Consider the following 15,505-nt stretch of genomic DNA (forward strand, 5'->3'; position numbering starts at 1 on the left):
AAGTTTGTTACCTTCTATCGAATATGAAGGATGGCATTTGGGGATGACTGGAGAAAATGTACCCACAATACAGACTTTGCAGGGTAAAATATGACCTATGACCTAACTGCAACATTACTGAATAAAAGGCCCAGAAACTTATGTTCTGTACGGATATACAATATATACTTATACATAATATTGTGTACTCAATATTTGTCTCGTTTTACACTGGGTGAGGATTGTCATAATTGGGTACAAATATTGAGTGTGACACCATCAGGAATTTAAACTGAAACTACATGTAGTTTTTTTTACAATATACATATGTATAACTATACATTTTATATTAGTATACATTGATTATAACAAACATTAGGAACACCTTTCTAATATTGAGTTTCACCTGGATTCACCTAGTCAGCCAATGCCATGGAAAGAGCAGGTGTTCTTAATGTTTGTTATTCATAAATATTGCAGATTGAAAGATTAGGTCAGGATTCTCTAGTTATCAAGGGAGGAATTTCTCCACAAACATTTCTAAGTAACATTTGTAGGGAAATAACTTTTGCAGTGCTATGTTCATTCATATACATTCCATGCACAACATCATCAGAGGCTATCACTGGGAGAAGATTAACATGACAAAGCAACCAGTTAGCTGAGCAATTTACACACAAACACTCCCTGCATCCCTCATCGAAAGGCAGATGAAATCAATGTCTCAAAAGATTAGCTGCGTTTGCATGTAACCTGGGCCCAAATGTGTCCAGCGTCTTACAGTAAGAGTGCTGATTTACCTTGGGTTAATCACAGACGGTGTTAATTCGTACAATGCCCTCAAGCCCATGTCCTTCCCTTTCAGAAAAATGTGTGGAAGCTATGCCTAAAAAACATTTTTTGGGGGGGGATTTCACCTTTGTTTAACCAGGTAGGCCAGTTGAGAACAAGTTCTCATTTACAACTGCGACCTGGCCAAGATAAAGCAAAGCAATGCGACACAAACAACAACACAGAGTTACACATGGAATAAACAAACATACAGTCAGTAACACAATTGAAAAGTCTATATACAGTGTGTGCAAACGAGGTAACATAAGGGAGGTAAGGCAATAAATAGCCCACAGTGGCAAAATAATGACAATTTAGCAATTAAACACTGGAGTGATAGATGTGCAGAAGATGAATGTGAAAGTAGAGATACTGGGGTGAAAAGGAGGAGAGAAAAAAAATAACAGTATGGGGATGAGGTAGTTGGATGGGCTATTTACAGATGGGCTATGTACAGGTGCAGTGATCTGTGAGCTGCTCTGACAGCTGATGCTTAAAGTTAATGCAGTACCCCACAGGATGTTTTTGTGCAGGTCAAGGGCAGTCAGGTCTGGAATGAACCAAGGGCTATATCTGTTCCTGGTTCTACATTTTTTTAATGGGGCATGCTTATTTAAGGTGAGGAAAGCACTTTTAAATAATAACCAGGCATCCTCTACTGACGGAATGAGGTCAAAATCCTTCCAGGATACCCGGGCCAGGTCGATTAGAAAGGCCTGCTGTGTTTTAGGTAGTGTTTGACAGTGAGGAGGGGTGGTCGTTTGACCGTTGACCCATTACAGATGCAGGCAATGAGGCAGTGATCGCTGAGATCCTGGTTGAAGACAGCAGAGGTGTATTTGGAAGGCAGGTTGGTTAGGATGATATCTATGAGGGTGCCAGTGTTTACGGATTTGGGGTTGTACCTGGTAGGTTCATTGATAATTTGTGTGAGATTGAGGGCATCTAGTTTAGATTGTAGGACGGCCGGGGTGTTAAGCATGTCCCAGTTTAGGTCACCTAACAGTACGAGCTCTGACGATAGATGGGCACAATCAATTCACATATGGTGTCCAGGGCACAGCTGGGGGCAGAAGGTGGTCTATAGCAAGTGGCAACAGTGAGAGACTTGTTTCTGGAAAGGTGCATTTTTAAAAGTAGAAGCTCATTGTTTGGGCACAGACCTGGATAGTATGATAGAACTCTGCAGGCTATTTCTGCAGTAGATTGCAACTCCGCCCCCTTTGGCAGTTTTATCTTGTCGGAAAATGTTATAGTTAGGGATGGAAATTTCAGGGGTTTTGGTGGCCTTCCTAAGCCAGGATTCAAACACGGCTAGGACATCTTTGTTGGCAGAGTGCGTTAAAGCAGTGAATAAAACAAACTTAGGGTGGAGGCTTCTAATGTTAACATGCATGAAACGAAGGCTTTTACGGTTAAAGAAGTCAACAAATGAGAGCGTCTGGGGAATGGGAGTGGAGCTAGGCACTGCAGGGCCTAGATTAACATCTACATCACCAGAGGAACAGAGGAGGACTAGGATAAGGGTACGGCTAAAGGCTATAAGAACTGGTCGTCTAGTACGTTTGGAACAGAGAATAAAAGGAGCAGGTTTCTGGGCACAGAAGAATAGATTCAAGGCATAATGTACAGACAAGGGTATGGTAGGATGTGAATACAGTGGAGTAAAACCTAGGCATTGAGTGACGATGAGAGAGGTATTGTCTTTAGAGACACAATTTAAACCAGGTGAGGTCACCGCATGTGTGGCAGGTGGAACAAAAGGGTTAGCTAAGGCATATTGAGCAGGCTCTACAGTGAAATAAGACAATAATCACTAACCAAAACAGCAATGGACAAGGCATATTGACATTAGGGAGAGGCATGCGTAGCCGAGTGTTCATGAGTAGCTAGGCGGGCTGGAGACACAGCGATTCAGACAGCTAGCGGACCGGGGCTAGCTGGCTAGCAGAAGGGCCTTAGGGGGACATCGCAATGGAAGAGTCAGTTGTAGCCCTTCGGGCAGTTACGTTGGCAGACCAGTCGTGATGGATCAGCAGGAGCACGTGTAGTAAAAGGGTCCAGGCGAATTGGCAAAATAGGTATTGTAGCCAAAGAAAATTGGCTGATGGACCTCTTCAGCTAACAGTCCGATATGCTCTAGACAGCTAGCGGGCCGCAGCTAGCAGGCTAGCAGATGGGCATTCAGCCGACGTCGTGACGGAGGAGCCTGTTGAAAACCCCCTCGGGCGGATTACGTCGGTAGACCTGTCGTGAAGGATCGGCGGGGCTCCGTGTCGGCAGTAAAAGGGGTCCAGGCCAATTGGCAAAATAGGTATTGTAGCCCAAGGCCGGGAGATGGGCCTAGCATAGACTAGCTCCAGGCTAATTGGTGCTTGCTTCGGGACAGCGATGTTAGCCAGGAGTAGCCAGTTGGATAGCAGCTAGCTAAATGCGATGATCCAGGTGAAAAGGTTCAGTGCTTGCGGTAGAAATCCAGAGATGTGGGGAAAAAAAGAGTCCAGTATGCTCTGGGTTGAATCGCGCTGTGCAGACTGGCAAGAGTTGTCCGGGCTTAAGGTTAGCTGATGACCACTAGCTGACTACTAGCTAGTAGTTAGTTAGCTGGCTAGCTTCTGTTGGGGGTTCCTGTTCTAAAGTAAAGAAAATAGCAGATCCATACCACATTGGGTGAGGCGGGTTGCAGGAGATTATGTTGGAGTTGAGGTTTAAAAAATATATATTTTTTAAATATATGAAATATATGCAAAGAAAAAATATATATACACAGGACACGACAAGCCGAAGACAAAGACACCGGACTGCTACGCCATCTTGGATTTATAGTGTTCACTATTGTGGCATTGTACTGCATAGGACATTCAATCTCCTCTGTCATTTGGTGATGCAATTCCAGCATGACAAACAGAAACAGAAAAAAAAAATATATATATATATTCAGTGAAATCAGTGGTGGTTGACAGTGTAGTAAAAGCTTGAAATCTTGGGATCTGTTGTGATACTATGTCAACAGATTTTGGGTGCTGTGGTAGCTTAAAGTTACTGTCTGGGATTTGAAAAAAAACTGTCTGCCCACCACTTTCTGAGGGATGGGGCAGGAGAAATGTAACCACTCTCAGATTCATAGACGGAGCTATGGGTGTAAGGACTGACTATCCATGAGATCAAAATCATATTTTAAGGCCAGGATTCAAATCATATTGCCGTGCCCTGGACAGCCGACAATGTGGCTTTATGTATCAGGTGCGCGGATCTAACGCTGATTGAATTGAATCCTACTCTTAAACATGCTTTGAAGCTATAGTGTTTGTTTACAATTATATTGTTTACAAACAATATAAACAAGCTCATAGTTGGGGTTCTGATGGGGCAGCAGTTGAGCTATGCTCTTGAGTTAGCTTCTTTAAGAATCAAAGGCTATATTTCATGAATTTATAGTAACAAAATGTAAATTGTTTACAGAGCTCAAAAGGTTTTTGAAAGGGCAATGTTGAATAAATCTAAAAAAATATTATGTTACTGTATGTGGAACCCATCCTGACAATGCTATGAAAGCTCTCTTTGGACAAGCTAAGTGTATCATCACCGGAAGAGGGTTACATCATGTAACCTCATTACCTCACTTGATCTGAGCAGGATTCTTGTTATGCCAAAGTGTTTGGTTAAAGGTCAGCCTTCTTCATAACCTAATAGATTACAGAGACAGGTAACTACCAAAATAAAGGAAACACCAACATGAAGTGTCTTAATAAACTTCTACTGCAGTGGGCTAAATCAGGGTCATGCAGAGTGTTTCTTGGGAGTCTTGAACTAATCTACTTTGAAACAAAAGTATACATCTCACACACATGGTTATGGGCTTAAAAAGAGAAGACAGCTATACCATGTCAGATATAGAGTTGAAATGTATTACATTTTGAGTTTGCATCCCAATATTACACTTTATATACATCACAGAAGACTGAAATATAAATAAATACATGTTTGACATAGAAACACCAGATTTGTATGTTTCTTTAAATAATGTTTATTAATTATGAAATTATGAAAATATGAATAATATTCCACCAATGAAGCCACAAGAGGGCAATTTGATCATTTGACTGCAGGAAAGGGCTGTAGGGAGTTGGGCCACCACGAGCCAGAAAAGATTCAAGGCACCTTAGCATATATTCTACAAGTATCTGGAACTGTATTGTAGGGATGCAACACTATTCTTCCAAGAGAAATTCCATAATTTGGTGTTTTGTTGATGGTGGTGGAAAATGCTGTCTCAGGCATCGCTCCAGACTCTCACGTGTTCAATTGGGTTTAGATCTGGTGACTGAGACGGCCATGGCCATATGACCATATGGTTTACATAATTTTCATTCTCATCAAACCATTCAGTGACAACTTGTGCCCTGTGGATGGAGGCATTGTCATTCAATGGGGGCATAGAAAAGACAAAATAATAGCCAAAATAATGGCCAGCATTTTTATACATGACCCTAAGAATGAATGGATGTTAATTGCTTAATTAACTCAGGAACCACACTTGTGTGGAAGCACCTGCTTTCAATATACTTTGTATCCCTCATTTACTCAAGTGTTTCCATCATTTTGGCAGCTACCTGTATATCTCCAACATGGAGCTGATATGGGCTGATATTTTAGATACCTAATGTATGTTCTGAACGTGTTTTAAATAGACATGCTTCTGAAATTGTAAAGAATCTTAAGGGAAGTTAAAGGCACAATCTGAGATTTTTCTTGCTCCTCCAATTAATGATATACAGTGCATTCGGAAAGTATTCAGACCCCTTGACTTTTTGAACATTTGTTGAGTTACAGCCTTGTTCAAAAATTGATTAAATTAATTGTTTTCTTCACAAAGCGAAAACAGGTTTTTATATATATATTTTGCACATATATTCTGACCCTTTGCATGTGAGACTCAAATTTGAGCTCAGGTACATCCTGTTTCCATTGATCATCCTTGAGATGTTTCTACAACTTGGAGTCCACTTGTGGTAAATTCAATTGATTGAACATGATTTGGAAAGGCACGCACATGTCTATAGAAGGTCCCACAGTTGACAGTGCATGTCAGAGCAAAAACCAAGCCATGAGGTCAAAGGAATTGTCCGTAGACCTCCGAGACAGGATTGTGTCAAGGCACAGATCTGGGGAAGGGTACCAAAACATTTCTGCAGCATTGTAGGTCCCCAAGAACACAGTGGCCTCCATCATTCTTAAATGGAAGAAGTTTGGAACCACCAAGACTCTTCCTAGAGCTGGCCGCCTGGCCAAACTGAGTAATCGGGGTAGAAGGGCCTTAGTCAGGGAGGTGACCAAGGACCCGATGGTCCCTCTGACAGAGCTCTCGAGTTCCTCTGTGGAGATGGGAAAACCTTCCAGAAGGAAGTGCATCTCTGCTGCATCTCTGCTGCACTCCACTAATCAGGCCTTTATGGTAGATTGGCCAGACGGAAGCCACTCCTCAGTAAAAAGGCACATGACAGCCCGCTTGGAGTTTGCCAAAAGGCACCTGAAACCAAGATTGAACTCTTTGGCCTGAATATCAAGCATTACTTCTGGAGGAAACCTGGCACCATCCCTACGGTGAAGCATGGTGGTGGTAGCATCATGCTGTGGGGATGTTTTTCAGCGGTAGGGACTGGGAGACTAGTCAGGATCGAGGGAAAGATGAACAGAGCAAAGTACAGAGAGATCCTTGATGAAAACCTGCTCCAGAGCACTCAGGACCTCAGACTGGGGGCGAAGGTTCACCTTCCAACAGGACAACGTCCCTAAGCATGCAGCCAAGACAACCCAGGAGTGGCTTTGGGACAAGTCTCTGAATGTCCTTGAATGGCCCAGCCAGAGCCCGGACTTGAACCCGATCGAACATCTCTAGAGATGCCGGAAAATAGCTGTGCAGCAACGCTTCCAATCCAAACTGACAGAGCTTTAGAGGATCTGCAGAAAATAATGGGAGAAACTCCCCAAATATACAGTGCCTTCGTAAAGTATTGAGACCCCCAGATCCCGCTTGTAGAGTCATACCTAAGAAGATTCAAGGCTGTAATTGCTGCCAAATGTGATTCAACAAAGCACTGAGTAAAGGGTCTGAATACCTTCAGTATGTAAATGTGAAGAAAAACAACTATTCAACCCATTTTAGAATAAGGCTATAATGTAACAAAATGTGGAAAAAGTCAAGGGGTCTGAATACTTTCCGAATGCACTGTATACCCACTGATTACAACCATCTTTCCCCCTCTGTAACGGCTGTCATAGAGAGGGGACCAAAGCGCAGCGTATTGATTGCCCATGATGAATATTTATTTTAACTCAGAACACTAAAGAAAAAATAACAACGAGAAAACGAAAGTGCACAGTTCTGTCAGGTACAGAAAACTAAACAGAAGACAACTACCCACAAACACAGGTGGAAAAAACCCTACTTAAGTATGATCTCCAATTAGAGACAACGAGGACCAGCTGCCTCTAATTGGAGATCATCCCAAAAAACAACAACATAGAAATAGAAAACTAGAACTTAAACATAGAAATACAAAACATAGAAAAACACAAAACACCCCCTTTCACGCCCTGACCTACTCTACCATAGAAAATAACATCTTACTATGGTCAGGACGTGACACCCTCATAAAAAAAATTACGTACATTTTGGGTTATGTAATTTTTTTTGGCCAGTTAAGTTGACTGAGAACACATTCTTATTTACTCAACAACCTGGTGAATAGTTACAGGGAGGAGGTGGAGGTTTGAATAAGCCATTTGGAAGCTGGGGATGATTAGGTGGCTGAATTGTTTGAAAATAACGTTGATGTTAACAAAAATGTCGAGCTTCAAAGTATGTTAAAGATACAATCTAGGGTTGGAACATAACTTTTAAGACTTTTTACATTCATGACATTGATTCTTGAAGAATATAGCTTATAAATACATAATGAGCTTAATACAACTGTCTTACCCCACCAAAACCCCAAATATAAGTTGGTTTTAGTCAATTATAAAAATAAAAGATTAAGATGGGCAAAAGAACACAGACACTGGACAAAGGAACTCTGCCTAGAAGGCCAGCATCCCGGAGTCGCCTCTTCACCGTTGACGTTGAGACTGGTGTTTTGCGGGTACTATTTAATGTAGCTGCCAGTTGAGGACTTGTGAGGCGCCGGTTTCTCAAACTAGACACTCTAATGTACTCAGTTGTGCACCGGGGCCTCCCACTCCTCTTTCTATTCTGGTTAGAGCCAGTTTGTGCTGTTCTGTGAAGGGAGTAGTACACTACGTTGAACAAGATCTTCAGTTTTTTGGCAATTTCTCGCATGGAATAGCCTTCATTTCTCAGAACAAGAGTAGACTGACGAGTTTCAGAAAAAAGTTCTTTGTTTCTGGCCATTTTGAGCCTATAATCGAACCCACAAATGCTGATGCTCCAGATACTCAACTAGTCCAAAGAAGGACAGTTTTATTGCTTCTTTAATCAGGACAACAGTTTTCAGCTGCGCTAACATAATTGCAAAAGGGTTTTCTAATGACCAATTAGCCTTTTAAAATTATAAACTTGGATTAGCTAACACAACGTGCCATTTGAACACAGGAGTGATGGTTGCTGATAATAGGCCTCCATACGACTATGTAGATATTCCATAAAAAAATCAGCCGTTACGAGCTACAATAGTCATTTACAACATTAACAATGTCTACACTGTATTTCTAATCAATTTGATGTTATTTTAATGGACAGAAAATGTGCTTTTCTTTCAAAAACAAGGACATTTCTAAATGACCCCAAACTTTTGAACTGTATTGTATATACTGTATATACTGTATACACTACCGGTCAAAAGTTTTAGAACACCTACTCATTCAAGGGTTTTTCTAAATTTTCACTATTTTCTACATTGTAGAATAATAGTGAAGACATCAAAACTATGAAATAAAACATATGGAATCATGTAGTAACCAAAAAACTGTTAACCTGTTAGGGCAAGGGTGCAGTATTGACACGGCCGGATAAAAAACGTACTCGATTTAATCTGGTTACTACTCCTGCCCAGTAACTAGAATATGCATATAATTATTGGCTTTGGATAGAAAACACCCTCAAGTTTCTAAAACTCTTTGAATGGTGTCTGTGAGTATAACAGAACTCAAATGGCAGGCCAAAACCTGAGAAGATTCCATGCAGGAAGTGGCCTGTCTGAGAAGTTGTGTTTCATCTTGGCTCTTTTTATTGAAGACTGAGGATCTTTGCTCTAACGTGACACTTCCTACGGCTCCCATAGGCTCTCAGAGCCCGGGAAAAAGCTGAACGATATCGAGGCAGCCTCTAGCTGAAACACATTATCGCTTTTGGCATGTGGCCGATCAGAGTACTATGGGCTTAGGCGCGTGCCCGAGTCGACCGAATGCTTTATTTTCTTTCGTCTGTTTACCTAAACGCAGATTCCCGGTCGGAATATTATCGCTTTTTTATGAGAAAAATGGCATAAAAATTGATTTTAAACAGCGGTTGACATGCTTCGAAGTACGGTAATGGAATATTTAGATTTTTTTTGTCACGAATTGCGCCATGCTCGTCACCCTTATTTACCCTTTCGGATAGTGTCTTGAACGCACGAACAAAACGCCGATGTTTGGATATAACTATGGATTATTTTGAACCAAACCAACATTTGTTATTGAAGTAGAAGTCCTGGGAGTGCATTCTGACGAAGACAGCAAAGGTAATAACATTTTTCTTATAGTAAATCTGACTTTGGTGAGTGATACATTTGCTGGGTGTCTAAATAGCTAGCCCTGTGATGCTGGGCTATCTACTGAGAATATTGCAAAATGTGCTTTCACCGAAAAGCTATTTTAAAATCAGACATATCGAGTGCATAGAGGAGTTCTGTATCTATAATTCTTAAAATAATTGTTATGTTTTTTGTGAACGTTTATCGTGAGTAATTTAGTAAATTCACCGGCAGTGTTCGGTGGCAATGCTAGTCACATGCTAGTCACATGCTAATGTAAAAAGCTGGTTTTTGATATAAATATGAACTTGATTGAACAAAACATGCATGTATTGTATAACATAATGTCCTAGGGTTGTCATCTGATGAAGATCATCAAAGGTTAGTGCTGCATTTAGCTGTGGTTTGGGTTTATGTGACATTATATGCTAGCTTGAAAAATGGGTGTCTGATTATTTCTGGCTGGGTACTCTGCTGACATAATCTAATGTTTTGCTTTCGTTGTAAAGCCTTTTTGAAATCGGACAGTGTGGTTAGATTAACGAGAGTCTTGTCTTTAAAATGGTGTAAAATAGTAATATGTTTGAAAAATTTAAGTTTTTGCATTTTTTAGGTTTTTGAATAACGCGCCACGGGATTACACTGGCTGTTACGTAGGTGGGACGATTTGGTGCCACCTACCCTAGAGAGGTTAAACAAATAAAAATATTTTTTATATTTAAAATTCTTCAAAAAGCCACCCTTTGCCTTGATGACAGCTTTGCACACTCTTGGCATTCTCTCAGCCAGCCTCATGAGGTAGTCAACTGGAATGCGGCAGGTGGCCTAGTGGTGGCAGGTAGCCACTTTGATTTTTTAATTCCACTAGGCCAGTGACACAAAATCTCAATGTAATGCATTTTATATTCAAGTTGTAACACAACAAAATGTGGAAAAAGTCAAAGGGTGTGAATACTTTCTGAATGCACTGTATATCATAACATTCAAAAATGTATGTACCTGTCCCATATTGCCTCTCTTTGTACTGGCCAAGTGTATCCTAACCAGAAGAGAGTCACATCATGTAACATCATTACCTCATTTGATCTGAGCAAGATTCTTGCTATGCCAAAGTGTTTGGTCAAAGGTCAGCCTTCTTCCTAATCTACTAGGTTGTAGATATACAGTGCCTTACAAAAGTATTCAGACCCCTTCGATTTCTTCACATTTTATTGTGTGACAAAGTAGGATTAACATGGATTTAATTGTCATTCTTTTGTCAACAGTCTACACAAAATACTCTAATATCAAAGTGGAAGAAAAATAATACATTATGTTTTTATTAATAAATACTAAATATATAATATATAGTTGTTACATAAGTTATAGTCCATACATGCTAGAATCACCTTTGGCATTGATTACAGCTGTGAGTCTTGGGTAAGTCTCTAAGAGTGATTACAGCTGTGAGTCCTGGGTAAGTCAATAAGAGTGATTACAGCTGTGAGTCTTGGGTAAGTCTCTAAGAGTGATTACAGCTGTGAGTCTCTGTAAGTCTCTAAGAGTGATTACAGCTGTGAGTCTTGGGTAAGTCAATACGAGTGATTACAGCTGTGAGTCTTGGGTAAGTCAATAAGAGTGATTACAGCTGTGAGTCTTGGGTAAGTCTCTAAGAGTGATTACAGCTGTGAGTCTCTGTAAGTCTCTAAGAGTGATTACAGCTGTGAGTCTTGGGTAAGTCAATAAGAGTGATTACAGCTGTGAGTCTTGGGTAAGTCTCTAAGAGTGATTACAGCTGTGAGTCTCTGTAAGTCTCTAAGAGTGATTACAGCTGTGAGTCTTGGGTAAGTCAATACGAGTGATTACAGCTGTGAGTCTTGGGTAAGTCAATAAGAGTGATTACAGCTGTGAGTCTTGGGTAAGTCTCTAAGAGTGATTACAGCTGTGAGTCTCTGTAAGTCTCTAAGAGTGATTACAGCTGTGAGTCTTGGGTAAGTCAATAAGAGTGATTACAGCTGTGAGTCTTAGGTAAGTCTCTAAGAGTGATTACAGCTGTGAGTCTCTGTAAGTCTAAGAGTGATTACAGCTGTGAGTCTGTAAGTCTCTAAGAGTGATTACAGCTGTGAGTCTTGGGTAAGTCAATAAGAGTGATTACAGCTGTGAGTCTTGGGTAAGTCTCTAAGAGTGATTACAGCTGTGAGTCTCTGTAAGTCTCTAAGAGTGATTACAGCTGTGAGTCTTGGGTAAGTCAATAAGAGTGATTACAGCTGTGAGTCTTGGGTAAGTCTCTAAGAGTGATTACAGCTGTGAGTCTCTGTAAGTCTCTAAGAGTGATTACAGCTGTGAGTCTTGGGTAAGTCAATACGAGTGATTACAGCTGTGAGTCTTGGGTAAGTCAATAAGAGTGATTACAGCTGTGAGTCTTGGGTAAGTCTCTAAGAGTGATTACAGCTGTGAGTCTCTGTAAGTCTCTAAGAGTGATTACAGCTGTGAGTCTTGGGTAAGTCAATAAGAGTGATTACAGCTGTGAGTCTTGGGTAAGTCTCTAAGAGTGATTACAGCTGTGAGTCTCTGTAAGTCTAAGAGTGATTACAGCTGTGAGTCTGTAAGTCTCTAAGAGTGATTACAGCTGTGAGTCTTGGGTAAGTCAATAAGAGTGATTACAGCTGTGAGTCTTGGGTAAGTCAATAAGAGTGATTACAGCTGTGAGTCTTGGGTAAGTCAATAAGAGCTTTGCACACGTGGATTGTGCAATATTTGCCTACTATTCTTTTCAAAATTCTTCAAGCTCTGTCAAGATGTTGGAGATCGTGGCTAGACAGCAATTTTCAAGTCTTGCCATAGTATTTCAAGTAGATTTAAGTCAACTGTAACTTGGCCACTCAGGAACATTCAATGTCTTCTTGGTAAGCAACTTCAGTGTAGATTTGGCCTTGTGTTGTAGGTTATTGTCCTGCTGAAAGGTGAATTCCTCTCCCAGTCTCTGGTGTAAAACAGACTGAAGCAGGTTTTGCTCTAGGATTCAGCCTGTGCTTAGCCCTATCCTGTTTCTTTTTATCCTGAAAAACTCCCCAGTATCAATCATACCTATGATGCAGCCACCACCATGCTTGAAAATAAGGAAGCAGTTACTCAGTTATGTGTTGTGTTGGATTTGCCCCAACATAGGGCTTTGCATTTAAGCCAAAAAGTGTATTCCTTTGCACTATTACTTTTGTGCCTTGTTGCATACAAGATGCATGTATATTTGTGTCCTTATTTTCTCTCTGTAATTTAGGTCATTATTGTGGAGTCACTACAATGTTGCTGATCCATCCTCAGTTCTCTCCCATCACAGCCATTGAACTCTGCAGCTGTTAAAATGACCAATGGCCTCAACGTAACAGCCATGAGCAGTTTCATTCCTGTCCTGTAGCTTAGTTCAGAAAGAGGACTATATCTTTCAGGTGTCTGGGTGGTTTAATACATAATACACATTATAATTATTAACTAGACCATTCAACGTCTGATTCAACGTCTGATGTGTTATTGTTACCCATTTACCAATCCCTACCCTTTTTCATGAGGCTTTCGAAAAGTTCTGTGGTCTTTGTAGTAGAATCTGTGCTTGAAATTCAGTGCTTGACTGAGGGATCTTACAGATGTTGTATGTATGGGGTACAGAGGAAGGGTTAGTCATTAAAAAATCATGTCAACCCCTATTACAGAGTTAGTCCATGTAACTCTTTATGTGATTTGTTAAGCCAAGTTTGACTCCTGAACTAATTTAGGCTTGCCTAAACAAAGGGGCTGAATACTTATGCAATACTTAACTAATACTTAGTTATTACAATTTTTATTAATCGTAAAAATAAAATAAAATGTTCTTCCACTTTAACATTACAGAGTATTTTCTGCAGATTGTTGGCAAAAAAATGACAATTAAATCCATTTTAATCCCACTTTGTAACACAACAAAATGTGAAGAAATCCAAGGGGTCTGAATACTTTTGCAAGGCACTGTATATATTTCTCAATAATCAATGACTATATATCATAACATCAAAAAATAGATGTACCAATCACAGATTTCCCCTTTAAAGATATTTCACTTTCAGTGTATTTTTCGTTCCCATTTATTATTTTTCAGTATACTATATACTATGGTTAAGCAATAAGGCCCAAGGGGGTGAGTTATATGGCCAATATATTTATTTAAATGTATCCTCTTATGTTTGTGTATTGTATTGAATTGTATATTGTATTGTATGGTATTGTATGTTCGAGTGGGCTATGAATACAGGAATATTAGCCCTGATGGATTAATGAATATATTAACAAAATAAACCATAATTTGCTACAAACATTGAATCTTGAGTTTGAGCTGATACACAACACAGAGTATACTGTAAACCCATTCACCAGGTCAATGCAACCCCAGTGTCTTATCACATCAGGTGAGGAGAGTAGCGTCAATCGATATAGGGAGCAATGCATCCTGGGAAATACATTTTTCGAATAGGCTATATGGTAACACTTTACTGTAGCCGCCCTTATGTATGCATTCAACCATACAAGCCTTTATAACAAAAGACATTATAACATCCGTCATAGGAAGTCATACAAATTTAGAACAACGCCATAAGACATTATAAACGCAGTTATAAATGCATTTATAATGGGCATTAGAGATGACAGGCAAATTTGTTGTCATGTGCTCTTATGTCAACACAGGCTACACAATAATGTAATGTGATGTAACAGTTCTAATTTAACATGCTCCTTAGGAGGCTATAATGCCATTCATAAAGCTTTGTGTCACATATCTCAAGGCACACTATAGTGAATGTCATGATGGGAGTCAACTGTGTCATGTGATCTTACTGAGTATACATTGCAGGCTTAAGTAAAGTGACACCAGTTTGGTGTGACGTAACAGCCACAAGCACAGATTCAAATGACCTTGAAAAGTCCCTGACTGAGAGCATGTGGCAGGGGGTCGGGCTTTGGTTGGCATCTGCTAGCAGCAGCATAGGAGGAACATTTGGGGGGAACAGTGCCCTCTACTGGTGCAATGCAGGACTGCCTGACAGCAGACTGGCCTCAGAGCCATACTATACGTATTTCTGGGCACCTCCAAGATATAAGGGAAAGGGGGATACCTAGTCAGTTGTTTTTTAATTTAACTAGGCAAGTCAGTTAAGAACAAATTCTTATTTACAATGACAGCCTACCAGGGAACAGTGTGTTAACTGCCTTGTTCAGGGGCAGAACAACAGATTTTTACCTTGTCAGCTCAGGGATTTGATCCAGCAACCGTTTGGTTACTGGCCCAATACACTAACCACTAGGCTACCTGCCGCCCCAGTTGTACAACTGAATGCTTTCAACTGAAATGTGTCTTCCACATTTAACCCAACCCCTCTGAATCAGAGAGATGCGGGGGGCTGCCTTAATCAGCATCCACATCTTTGATGCCTGGGGAACAGTGGGTTAACTGCCTCGCTCAGGTGCAGAATGACAGATTTTTACCTTGTCAGCTCGGGGATTCAATCCAGGAACCTTTCGGTTACTGGCCCAACGCGCTAACCACTAGGCTCTAACCACTAGGCTCTAACCACTAGGCTCTAACCACTAGGCTCTAACCACTAGGCTCTAACCACTAGGCTCTAACCACTAGGCTCTAACCACTAGGCTCTAACCACTAGGCTCTAACCACTAGGCTCTAACCACTAGGCTCTAACCACTAGGCTCTAACCACTAGGCTACCATGATGCCAACTAATGGTCCAGTTAATTTAGACAGAAACGAAAGTAGGGATGTTGGTCGGAGAAGATGGGTGGGCGTAACCCGCAACCGTCTAGCAGTTCAAAAGTTGCACGTTCGAGTCATGTCGGGGACAACGGTAGCATTTTACCTAACCCTTCCACTAACCCTTATTCTAAACTTAAGATGTATAATACATACGTCCTCCAATATCTATG

This window comes from Salmo salar, chromosome ssa14, assembly GCF_905237065.1.
Source record: "Salmo salar chromosome ssa14, Ssal_v3.1, whole genome shotgun sequence".
Lineage (NCBI taxonomy): Eukaryota > Metazoa > Chordata > Actinopteri > Salmoniformes > Salmonidae > Salmo > Salmo salar.